Below are 6,298 nucleotides of genomic sequence, written 5' to 3'. Positions count from 1 at the left end.
AGGAGGCAAGAGGTTACGGAGTAAAGGCAAAAATCATGCCAGCAGATGTCGGTGAACAGATGAAGAAGAAGAGGAAGGAAGGAAGAAGGAAGGGAAGGAAGAGGGAGGGAGGGAGGGAGGAGGAGGAAGGAAGGGAGGGGAGAAGGGAGGGAGAATAAGCTGTCTTTGGTTATGTAATGTCGGAAGATGTTGACCTTTGGATAAGGGCACTGTCTTCACTGTTGTTTAGTTTTGAGATACTTAGCAAACACTAAATAATATCTTTAACAGAAGTGGATATTTTATGAGTTGCTGTATTTTTGCAAAGCACTCACATGTATAATCTCTCATTTAATCATTAAGCCCTTACAGCATGAGCATTGTCTATTCCATTTCACAAATATGGGAACAGGCTCAGAGAGAACACATGGTAATTGTAGAGTTATTATTCAAAATTCACCTCAGTACAAATACCTATCTAAATTTTGATTAAATGACTTAACCCATATAAAAATTAGTTTTGAACCTCACCTTCTTCTGGTTGATAACAATAGTATTTTCTTTGTAGTATTGGCATGAGATTAAAGGAAGTACTCAATGGAAAGGGCTCTGCACATTGTAAATGATCAGTGTGTGGCATTCTTCCCTGCTTCTACACCAATAGATCTATTTATGCTGTGATGGCAAACACAATTGGAAAACAGCAGTTAGTCCTTAACTAATTCTTAAGTGCTAGCAAAATTTTGATGTTAAAAATGTATGAGAAGCTAGACAAATTAATAGTTTTAGCTGAAAAAGTATTATTTAAAAACGAGATTCAATAATGAACCTCATTTCATCCAGCCAAAGTCTATATTATCATGATTACTTACTCTAGAAGCATCACAATGTCACTAGGAAAGTAAGTCCAATGCCTCTAAAATAATTCCCTCAAAATATAATCACCTTTTGGACATGTGGTTGCTTTCCAGTGTAAAGCCTACATTTTTGACCATTCATTAAATTACTAAATGCATAATAAAGGATATAAAATGAAGTATAACAAAATGATAGTGTTTGTTAAGTCAAAAAGGAAACCACATGTGTGGTGAAGTGATGTTTCTGGAGAATCACAGCATGGCAAGATATGTATAGAACAAGGAATTAAAGAAAGTCGTTCAGAGTAAGAGACAGAATATCTCTTAGCATTATACTTAACATTGCCTTGCTTTCAAAACAAAACAGAACCTTTTATTTTGAAATGTGTACTGCTTTTTAAGCCAAGCGTTTCTGATATGTAGTATCTTCTTTTGCCAGAGTTTTGCAAAGACTTTGCAAAGATGGATTGTATTAATCTGCAAAAATTCCAAGTTATACTCAAAATCTCTTTTTCGCATGAAATTATATGATCAAATTGCATTTTTCTATTGTGCTCTTCTAAGATTACTTATTTACCTCTTTTATAAAATATTTAAGGTATTTTCTGAATTTCCTTGTTTTGATTATTATTCCCCTTTTAGATACTTGTGCAGCATGTTTTTTATTTATGTGGCTAGATTAGTTATGTGGCCTTATATAAACGTGCAAGTATTTATGGACACTAATACTAAATGCTCTGTAAGATATATAGAAAAGGTCTAAGATACAATCTCTGGCTTGAAAAATCTTTTGATGTTGTCGAGGGAGACTTGGTGGTATGCATGAACCAAAAATCCAATTCTTTAACATAGTACGTAACTAGGGGCTAATTATGTAGGCAAAACTAAGACTTTTCGTATATCAGAGGGTAGGTAGATCAGAGAGTTTACAGAGTTCATGGAAAACTTGAGTTTTTCCATATGAATAGGATTTGGCAAAGAAGAAGCAAGAAGGAAGGATGATCGTGGTATTATTATTGGAAGGCAAGTCACTGCCCACCCCAACCAGAGGATATGTGACAGGACAACTGTAGGAAATTGAGTTTAAAAAGGTGTGTGGGGAGCAGTGTATGAAAGATCTTGAAAACCATGTAGAGGAGCTTGGAGGAAATGCAATAGACATGGGAAGCTATGGAAGGTTTTGAATCAGAGACATGAAGTAGAACTCTGTGAAGAGTGTGAGTCGAAGGACTGGGGAGGACAGTGCCAAGGATCAGGCAGATCAGAAAGGAGGCTGCAGCAGTGAGCTAGGTGTGTGGGCATGAAGACATGTGCTGGGGTAGTTAGTGATGGCAGGATGACATTGAGAGAGGGACAAGGGCAATAGGCTATGTGGAAGAAAAATCAGCAATCCTGGATGATTGCCTGGACAGAGAAGGGCAAGAAAAGCAGTGAGACAAATCACACTGACTCCTCTGCACTGATGTGAATACAGGAAAGGAGGGGAAGCTGGGTAAAGAGAAAGCTGCTTTTGCAGGGGAATCTTTACTTTCAGTTTAGGAAAGAGTTTTGGAAATACATCAAAATACAAAATGGAAATCAAACGTTCATAAAAATGGAAGCTAAGAGCTAGGATGAAAATGACAAGACTTATTTAGCTTACACTCAATAACCTAGACATAGCTGAAACTCTGAGGATAAGATATTATCTCAGAATATTGTCATGGCCTTAGAGAACTTATATTCATAATACATATATTTGTTATTTTTCTTAGAAAATTCTGCTTTAGGAATACATACAAAACATGATTAGTGGGGCTGTATTAACCTTCCCTGCAAAATTCCTTATCATTACACATTTGAAAGATTTTTAAGTCTTTAATATTTAAATATGTATTTTAGGATGCAACAACAAAATCCTTATTTACCTAAGAAAGAATCATACCAGAATGCCCATGTAGAAATTAGGTGTTTCTAAATCCATAATTATATGAGCATAGAATTTATTTGCTCTTCTATATATACATAAATAGAATATTTGGCAATTAGTTAATAACACACATTTAGGTTTATTTAAGAGAGTCAATGTAGAGAGTATCATAATTATCATGCATTTTACACATAAAAATAACATGAGATAATCATTTTTTACCTGTTTTAACTATGCTATAGGTAATGGCCCATTAGTTGTATGTTCCATGGCTGCCGTGAATGATCCCCCATATTCAGACACCCCTTAGAAATGAGCTTTTGAATAAAGGTTGGTAAAGTACCTCTCATTCAGACCATTGGAATGAAATATACCACATCATTGACCAGACATGTGTACTTAAATGAAATATATTTGTTTGTAAAGCAGCAAACAAAAAACCTCTCTCAGTGTGTGCCATTTTCCACTTCAGTTTGTGGCAAAGAGGACCATGTTGAAATAATTTGAGGCCTGGTACATGCTGGTCAGTCTTGGTAATGCAGAAGGGAGGGACCCAGCACATCATTACATTTCACATGTTGTTTTTCAGGAGATGGCTGCAATCAGTCACTTCGCATATGGTTTGAAAAAGACTTGTCTCTCTGGCAAGCAAACTGTTATTTAAGTACACAATCCACTCTACTACTGAAACAGTTTTGCCAAACTTATCCAAGTATTCTCACATGCTTAAAGATGGTATAAATATCATTTATTGCTAGCAGTTTTCTTCAGACTATATGGAATGTCTTCCTGCTGCCTGATCTAAGTGTCCCAGTTTACATTATGGCCTTTACTGCCTCTGTTTGATGGAGTGATCAGTAAAAATTTAATGACACTATAAAATAATAAAAATGTCATTAATTTACCACGGATCTTGGATGCAGTGGTTGTAAAGTTACATTAATAAACAGAATATTTTTTACAACAAAAAGCATTGTTACGTGGGAACGTATAAATAACACACATAAATTTAAGAGCAATTTTACTGTTAGCACACACATTATTATGGAATAGCCAATAAGTGTATAAAACATAGTATATAAAATTTTATTAAAATATACTGTGCACATCAAAAATTCGGCTTTTATCTAAGTGCAAAGAAAAGCCATTATTGTGTGCTTGCTGTTTCATTGCTGTTCTTTCCCCAGATCACAATTTTACATTTGATACCAGTAAGAGGAAGTTGATTTTTTTCCTAGATGAAAACAAACCTCTGTTCTTTTAGTTACCCCAAATTCATCCTCTCTCTCCACCCATGCAAAGACAAAATTGATCAATCTTGCCATGGTAGGGAGGGAAAAGTTGCTAATTTAAAGCAAAGTTAAAAATAATGCCCGAAGAGTTGAATGGTTTGTTCAGTGACTCTGGAAATAAGGGATAATAATGCAGCAGTCTATCTGTCATCAGTGAGGCTGCCCCGTCATTGACTCTGATAATATGTGAAGATGATGGATGCTACTGGCTTGTGGCTTGTAACATTTAACATTCATCAGCTCCCACTAAAGGGGGCTTTATCATTTAAATATCTTTATTTAATATGCAACATCTACTTCATACATCATAATTTCAAAGCACTTAGAGAGCCAACAGTCCTACAACACAGCAAAGCTGACTTTAATTTTTTTTCAATAACTTTTATGTTGCCTGCCTGTTTGTGACTGACAATGCGTAAGTAAGTGTCTGATCACATTGCTGCATGTAAAATCCACTGTCAACATGAAGATGGGGCAATTTTCCTGGAAGGGGTGGGATTAAATTAGCATGGAGGTATTTTGCTTATATCTCCAACATATCTTACTTGGGAGCTATGTACATGGTGAGAGCTAGTTCAAGTGTGTGGAAATTTGGACTTAAGAACTTGCCACCCACAGTCTATATTTGTTCCATATAGGGGCATGCTCATGGGTACTTAATGGCAGAAGTTTAAGCTTATTGGAACCAAAGTATCTTTATACTTCTCTCTGTGCCCACATCCACATCCTGTATTTACTAGGCTCATGTTCAACCTCACTGGTAAAATCTTTGCTTAGCTCAGCTGCCCAGACGTAACTTGTAGACATCAGGCCCTCTTATCTTATGGTTATGTGGCTGGCAAATAAATATTCTAAGCTATTCTTTGAAGAAAAGAAGGAAATCTTCTGGGAGACTAGGTGGAAATTTATATGAAAGGGCATGGCTTTGCAGGGTCCTTCTTTAATCTCAAACACAAGTGCTTAATATTACCAAATCTAAAATGCAACCCACTGCCCAAAACAATTTCTATCATTGATTTATTTTCTTCCTATTTAACAAGTGTTTCATGGGATATTCTTCCTTGACTTCTACTCTGTCAAAATATTGACATTTTAAAGGGAAAGTATCTCTGCAGATTTTTTTTTCAATGAAGTCAGAAAAATGTATGACTTCAAAGACACTGTGAATGTGTTGTTGAATGTTCTGAATGTTTTTTGTTATGATTAAAAACAAGCTGATACTACTGAATTGTGAGTGCACTTCATTTTTTATAAAAGAAAAGATATTATCATCATGTAAGCTTTGTTGTCTTAGGATTTTACAAACCATGGCATGTAATTTTCCCTCTTCTCCTTCCTTGTCAAAATATTGATATTCTTTCAGGAACTTTATTTTATTTTATTTTTTTACTGAGAATATTTTCCAGTAAAATCAAAGAGAATGAGTGACTAGAAAGATACTTGAAATATGCATATCGATAGATAGCACGGTCTGTTGATTTTCAGAGAAAGTTGTTTTTCCCCCTATGAAAATACAGTTAAAGGTTGTTCTTCCAAGAAGATTGCAGGTGTCACATCAAAACTCCTTTTGCATTTAACATAGGGAAAGCATTCACATGCAAATATTTGAAATGCGAAACAATGTGATAAAACAAAGGTTGAATATTTTGCTTTCCCTGGTACTACTCATCTCCACTTTAATTCTTTTTCTTTACATCGTGACAACCAAAGTGCTACTCAAAAATAGAAATTGGCTGATTAAAAGCAGCTGTCCTTTCCCTGACTGTGTGTGAAGCTCCCACAAGGCTTATAGTTGCTTTTTGTTGTGTTCTGCATCTGGGTTAATTTGTTCTTGTGCACCAGTGTTTTCACATAAGAAGATATTAGGGAACCGCACTTAATTTGGTTTTTGTTTTCATTCTGTTTTTTATAAGTGTCATATATCAGAGGTTTCCCCACATACTGCTATTTAAACTAGTGAGTATATTACCCAGTTAGGGAAATTCGTGATTGTAATTTTTGTTGCAAATCTTTCATAGAAATGGCGTAGATTAAAGCAAGGTTTATGCTGTGTTTTCTTCCAACACAGATTTCAACATATTCCATGATGAAGGGGAACTGGAAGACTTCCTGCACAATTTGACTGATGGGAATTAATTATAGAAATATAATGATATTCAAAAATAATCATATTAGAAAGCATAAATGTAGTCAGGCTGTACAAATGAGGCACAGCCTCTATCAAGTAATTGTATGTTTGCTCTTTAAGAATATTTCCAAGT

The 6,298-nt window shown here is 35.2% G+C and overlaps 1 protein-coding gene across 33 annotated transcripts in view; it reads left to right on the top strand.

Moving 5' to 3' along the window:
• Positions 1-6,298, top strand: part of SOX6 (SRY-box transcription factor 6) — a 766,932-nt gene that overhangs the window by 711,821 nt on the left and 48,813 nt on the right. The window lies entirely within an intron of this gene.

This window comes from Papio anubis, chromosome 12 (genome assembly GCF_008728515.1).
Source record: "Papio anubis isolate 15944 chromosome 12, Panubis1.0, whole genome shotgun sequence".
NCBI lineage: Eukaryota > Metazoa > Chordata > Mammalia > Primates > Cercopithecidae > Papio > Papio anubis.
Note: the sequence above shows the minus strand (reverse complement) of the source record. Positions and strands in the feature narration are given on the sequence as shown.